The 6,829-nt window shown below is 38.6% G+C and overlaps 1 long non-coding RNA gene across 2 annotated transcripts; it reads right to left on the minus strand.

Moving 5' to 3' along the window:
- Positions 1–1,171: 1,171 nt before the first annotated feature.
- Positions 1,172–4,434, minus strand: LOC138022307 (uncharacterized). 2 transcript variants are annotated; one of them, XR_011126553.1, is made up of 4 exons: positions 4,373–4,434; positions 4,193–4,253; positions 4,001–4,040; positions 1,172–1,452 (listed from the first exon to the last, which is right to left on the minus strand). It is a non-coding gene; the product is annotated as an uncharacterized lncRNA (long non-coding RNA). The 2 variants fall into 2 exon arrangements; XR_011126552.1 differs by lacking the exon at positions 4,373–4,434 and having other exon boundaries at positions 4,193–4,291.
- Positions 4,435–6,829: the final 2,395 nt, after the last annotated feature.

The following is a 6,829-nucleotide window of genomic DNA, read 5'->3' on the forward strand; positions in this document are numbered from 1 at the left end:
CCCAGTTAATGAAAATAAATGTTATTAAGGCATTTTCAGGTGTTTTTCAGTGTTGCTGGGAAAAAATTATCTGTTCCTTTTTCCCAGCAAGACACACAAGAAATTTCCCAGCCAGCTAGATAAAATTGGTTGGTTTCCCAGCCAGCTGATCAAATTTATTTCCAAACCAGGAATTAAAGTACTTAATTACTTAATTACTTACTTAATTAATTAATTAATGACCAAATGACCAAGGACGGACAACCCCTGGAAGACATTTTCATTGGGAGAAAAACTTTTTATGCCCTGAGCGGGATTTGAACCCACGTCCCCCTGATTACCGGTTGGGTGTGATCACCACTACACTATCAGAGCAACCATGCTGGCTACATGGCCAATCTAGACAGTGAATGGGAATTACGTGGTCATCCCGGGCCCATGTTTTTCCCCAACTAGATGACGCTGGATCAACCAGAACGATGATTCACAGGCGGACGAGAGAGAAGAGGACAATTTATACAAGTTAAGAAGGTCTCTCGAGCCAACAGCGCATCTCTGCCCCCCTAGGAGGATCACAAATGGATTCACAGTCCAAGCCTCGGCGAAATGTGATTAATTAATGAAGTTTGAAATGACCAAGGACGGACAACCCCTGGAAGACATTTTCATTGGGAGAAAAACTTTTTATGCCCTGAGCGGGATTTGAACCCACGTCCCCCTGATTACCGGTTGGGTGTGATCACCACTACACTATCAGAGCAACCATGCTGGCTACATGGCCAATCTAGACAGTGAATGGGAATTACGTGGTCATCCCGGGCCCATGGGCCCATGGTAATCAGGGGGACGTGGGTTCAAATCCCGCTCAGGGCATAAAAAGTTTTTCTCCCAATGAAAATGTCTTCCAGGGGTTGTCCGTCCTTGGTCATTTCAAACTTCATTAATTAATCACATTTCGCCGAGGCTTGGACTGTGAATCCATTTGTGATCCTCCTAGGGGGGCAGAGATGCGCTGTTGGCTCGAGAGACCTTCTTAACTTGTATATATATATATATATATATATATATATATATATAGATATATATATAAATGGAAGGAATAATACTACTACTACTAATAATAATGATGATGATGATAACAATAAACAATACTTATATTGATAATGATAATGGAACGATAATGTAAAACACACAGCTGTAGTTCTTGTGTTAGTATGATACTCTACATGTACCGCTGTCTCGAGCAGTTTGAATTTTAGGAGCCTTTTGTCACCCTGGAGAGCGAGCACAGAATTCATAATACCTAGCAACATTGTACACAAAAGCAATAAAATACTTGCTAGGATAAACCTGTATTGTCTACAATAAGGCAGAACAACTGGAACCTTGAAATAGCTCTTCATTTTACATTTTTATTGATGTCTTCAGTTACACAATTGCTAATGTCCAATTCCTTGCTATTTCCATGGTAGCCTGAAAAATAATTAAAAAGGAAATAAATTAGAGACCAATATTAATTGGGTAGAGCCAGCAGTAATGCTGATTGAGTTTTCAGATCTAGCTATGGACTCACTAATCATTGTTATCACAGGGGACCCACACAAAGGGTGAATTTAGAAGCAATGTATGAGAATAGCAAAAAGTTCCATAATTATTATTGTACTATTCTGCAATAAATATTTACACAAGATGAGGATAAACTATCTCAAATGATGTGCTGTTGTTATTATGGCTGAAAATGGCAAATTGTAGCAATTTTTACCAGAGCAACACACGTCCTTGAAATCACTAAATTTCCCACAAGCAGCCACAATAACGACACAGAAAAACATTTCGGATGAAGGTTAGTTTATTCTCATCTTATATGCAAATATTTATCCCAGAATTGTACAATAATATGGAACTTTTTGCTATTCTCATACATTGCTTCTAAATTCAATAATACCAAGGGTCAAACACATTATGTAGGCATCCTGTGATTGTTAGTATTTGTAAAAAGTAGACTCGAGCCCCTGTAATTCTTAGATGCAGAAACCTTACGCTTAAGTTGAAACATGTTTATTTATCATGAATGTCTTTGCGGATTGGCAAAAAAAAAAACAGCTTAAGGTAATAAGATCTATTTATCATCATGGTGCAGAGCAGTCAACAAATTTAGCTATATATCTTTCCAGATCAACTGAAAAATTAAAAAAAAAAATTCCCTTGACTCGCCAAATATGACAGTCACATCTTGAGCTGGATGGATAACAAGATCAGTAAAATTTCTGCAGGCCATATAGGTCTAGCACTTAAACTGGTCAAAATGAATGGACTTTCTCCATGCCATAAATCATTTTAATAAAATTTAAAATGTTACCATGACTGAACAACTGTTGAGCATCTTCCTCCCAATGACACGGATGTGCAGCCATTCACATTAAAGGAGAATTGAAACTTAATAGACAACTGAATAGAGGGCCACAAAGGAAACAAAGTTCTCAGTGCAAACCATGAATGCCCTAACTGAACCTGATGGAAGAGAGAGGGTCGTAAGAATGAACAAACAATGAATGGCCATCGTCACAAGCCTAACTCAACCTGATGGAAGAGAGAGGGTCGTAAGAATGAACAAACAATGAATGGCCATCGTCACAAGCCTAACTCAACCTGATGGAAGAGAGATGGTCGTAAGAATGAACAAACAATGAATGGCCATCGTCACAAGCCTAACTCAACCTGATGGAAGAGAGAGGGTCGTAAGAATGAACAAACAATGAATGGCCATCGTCACAAGCCTAACTCCACCTGATGGAAGAGAGATGGTCGTAAGAATGAACAAACAATGAATGGCCATCGTCACAAGCATAACTCAACCTGATGGAAGAGAGATGGTCGTAAGAATGAACAAACAATGAATGGCCATCGTCACAAGCCTAACTCAACCTGATGGAAGAGAGATGGTCGTAAGAATGAAGAAACAATGAATGGCCATCGTCACAAGCCTAACTCAACCTGATGGAAGAGAGAGGGTCGTAAGAATGAACAAACAATGAATGGCCATCATCACAAGCCTAACTCAACCTGATGGAAGAGAGAGCGTCGTAAGAATGAACAAACAATGAATGGCCATCGTCACAAGCCTAACTCAACCTGATGGAAGAGAGATGGTCGTAAGAATGGACAAGCAAAGAATGGCCATCGCCACAAGCCTAAGTCAACCTGATGGAAGAGAGAGAGTGTAATAATGAACAAACAATGAATGGCCATCGTCACAAACCTAACTCAACCTGATGGAAAAGAGAGGGTCGTAAGAATGAACAAACAAGAATGCCCATCGTCACAAGCCTAACTCAGTTTGGCTTTGTACAGAGACAAAGTATGACTAAAGATAATTTGTGATTGTTGAAAAGGAAAAGTAAACAATCTGCCAAGTAAAAAAGAATTAGTGCTGTTGGTGACAATAACAAATAATTGTTTTGTCAATGTATGTGTTGATGACAACAGTTATTGCTGACACAATCATACATTGTAAGAACAATAGTATGTCTTAATTAAGCACTCTACCCAATACAAACAGCTGATCATCAGAAGCATTCTCACAATTAAAACCACAGTCTGACCAAAACCAACAAAGTTTTCTTAGTCAGAGAAAAAAAAAACAATAGTAAAAGCCTGCATATACGAAAAAATATATAATTTTTTTCTGGCAAAATAGGGATGCTTGGATGCAGGCTTAAAGTGGACAAGGTCCTAATTTGTATGTAGGAGATATAGGTATTGATTGCCAGAAAAATAAATAAATGCGATCTCAAAGTCAAACTCCTTGGATAAAGTGTTTATTGCAATTTAACTGTTACTCACTAATTATAGAACCTGCTTGATTTTAGTTAACTAAACAGGGTTTTGTATAATTATGCCAAATATCTGCCAACAGGTTCTTACAAAAGGATCTCTTCGCAGGAGTTCTCGAGGGTAATAAATCGTCTTTCTAACGAAATAAACTAAATTAAAATAAGTGCGAATTTTTCTTGATTTTTACCTTGTGTTTGAGGAAAGCACCTGGTTGATCCCGTGGCTGCCTACACGAATAAGAAAAATACGTACTGCTGTCAATTTTTTACAATTCGATCGTTGGCTCAATTCGCTTCAACTGTAAAAGATCATCACGCACTTGATTAATACAGATAACCGAAAAAAAGCATTAAAACAACTACAATAGGAAGTCTTATACCTCCGAAAACGCTAACACCAAACACATTGTACACCGTCGAAACTCTGGTCGAAACTAAAAACTGTGAATGAAAATACAAGTTAATACTGTTAAATTCACTCTGTTCATTTCAATTCAGTGTAGAAGAACATCACGAGAATCTCAGCATACAGATAAAATAACAATGGAAATTAATCTTACATGTAAATGAGGAAAACAGCACAATCCGTGTTCGTCGATCTGTAGAACCTCCGCGCGCTTTTAACAAACGACCGAACAAAACCGACACAGGTTTTGTGTTTTTTCCGCAAGCGCAATCACTCTGACCAGCCGTCGTTTGTCGTTCTCAGTCTTCAGAGTTTCTACAGCCAGCTCGGGTTGACATGCTAGAATAAGTCAGTAATTCCCAGGCAAAACCTCTATCAATAATAAATTTCCCAGCCAGCTCATCGGAACACCTGTATTTTTGCCAGCCAGCAAGATTCCTCTGGGGAACAGATAAAGTGAGGAACAGATCCGTTGGGTGCCCCTGGTACGTTTTGGCTGCACAAATAAATCGCAAAATCGAAAGTGACATCGCCCGGAATTCAGCGGGCGCCGTGATTACTAGTAAGTTACCGCGGCATGTTTACTTGCCAAACAGTGAAGCATCTGTGTCAAATGATGGCTAGATACCGGGTTTTCGTAAGTTTCTTTTTCTGTAAAGTGTTATAAAGTTTGACAATAAATGAGCGAATTCAACAAACAGATCACAATCGCCCACCATTGTTTCTGCAAAGTCAAAAATTTACTCTCTAAGACGAGGTTATTTATCACCAGGTAATTCCATCATTTTGGAAATAGCAGCTACTTTATTATTCACCGGCATCACAATTTTTTGCTGATTTTGGGGCTCATTTTGTTGAAACTCAAGTACGCTTCCAACACACCTGTTTATTTTCATGAAACCTTTCCTACTTACAGAGTTATACTAAAAATATCCTTCCGTATCACGTTTCAACCTTAGGCTCGAAAATTCAATACACAACATGATATTATAATTCACAAAGGCAGAAAATATCACAGAATCCTTTTCCAGCGAAACATTTTATTGAAACAAACAACATAAGATGCACTAAAACGCCATTCGCGTTGCAATGACTTTCCATTGCTGGTTAACGAGAATAACAAACTCACGAGGCAGAATGTATATTTATATTTAATTAAGTTAGCACAACACAAAAACGCTAACCTCATTTTGACACGAAAATACTTTACTATTGCCATAAAAACTATCCAGTTATGCTCGCATATTATATAACATGATGAATTCATAAAGGCCACCTTTTCCAGGGAACGATTTTTTGAAACAAACAACATATTTGCTCTTAGAGGCGAAAACCTCTTCCTATTTCATTGCGTGCGTGAAGACAAGAAACTCAATCGTGTCAAATTACCTTGTACTTCAGTTTCAAACCGTTTCCTGAAGAACATTTTCCTTGAATAACAAGAAAATACTTTACTATTGCCATAAAAACTATCCAGCACACATATCACAGAACATGATGAATTCATAAAGGCCACCTTTTCCAGCGAACAATTTTTTGAAACAAACAACATATTTGCTATTATTGCGTGCATGAAGAGAAAAAACTCAATCGTGTCAAATATGCGCAATATTACAACAAACTAAAATTTCAGGATCAAACCGTTTCCATGAAGAACCTTTTCCTTGAATAATGAAGCACAAAATACACGACAAGCTTTCTTTCAAATAATTCTTGGCTGTCACATTTCCATTTTTTTTTACCTGAAGACTAAGCAGAGTTGATCACAGATCCCCTTAAGGTGTTAGATTTGGTCTCTGTCTTTGTTGAACCAATCAGTTACCAGAGAATTTTACATTTGGTTTCAGTGTTCTACATAACGGCACACTTGTGAAAATATTATTTTAGAAATGCAGCTTACTTTGATTTCTGCTCGACGGGCGACAGATTGTTGTCGAAGTCCATTACTCGTCGCTTTTGAGATTCCAGGTGTTAGTTTTCACCGCCTGCCTAGTTTATCCAACTGACTTTCCATTATTGAGCTTCATAAGGGTATATTTTGTTTAAGGATCCACTAAAACGCCATTCGCGTTACATGACTTTCGACGCCATTGCAGGCTAGGTTACAGCCGATTTCAGTGCAGTGTATAGACCCGGGTTTTTGAAACATGATTCGCCCGTGCATGATTCGCCCGTCGTGATTCGACCATAATCACGTGACTCTAACAAGAAGCGTGGAAACGGCAGTAAAACTCTTCGATAACAAGCGGGAGGCAGAGCCTGCATTATGTAAAATAAAGGATGGCAAAGCAAAAAGTGGCCATACGGATTGTTTTCTACCAGAAGAACAACCTTGAGCGTTTGGAAAGGGGGCAATTTGAGGCCCGGCGGCACAATCAGTAGTAGTTCTTGCGGTTGCCGATGTAATCATAGCCGACAAAATATATTTTGTGATCAAAAGCTCGCTAATGCTCGCATTCTTTCATTAACAGATAGGTGACGATGGTGTATTAGCAGCTTTGCTGGAATTTTGGAACACCGTTTACGCCAGAAGAAAAGCGAAAAGTACGGAAATGACAAAGTTAGCCGGCTGCGATTAGCACAAAAAGGGTTACTGCATTTAAAGTAGCAA

This window comes from Montipora capricornis, chromosome 10 (assembly GCF_036669925.1).
Source record: "Montipora capricornis isolate CH-2021 chromosome 10, ASM3666992v2, whole genome shotgun sequence".
Taxonomy (NCBI): Eukaryota; Metazoa; Cnidaria; class Anthozoa; order Scleractinia; family Acroporidae; genus Montipora; species Montipora capricornis.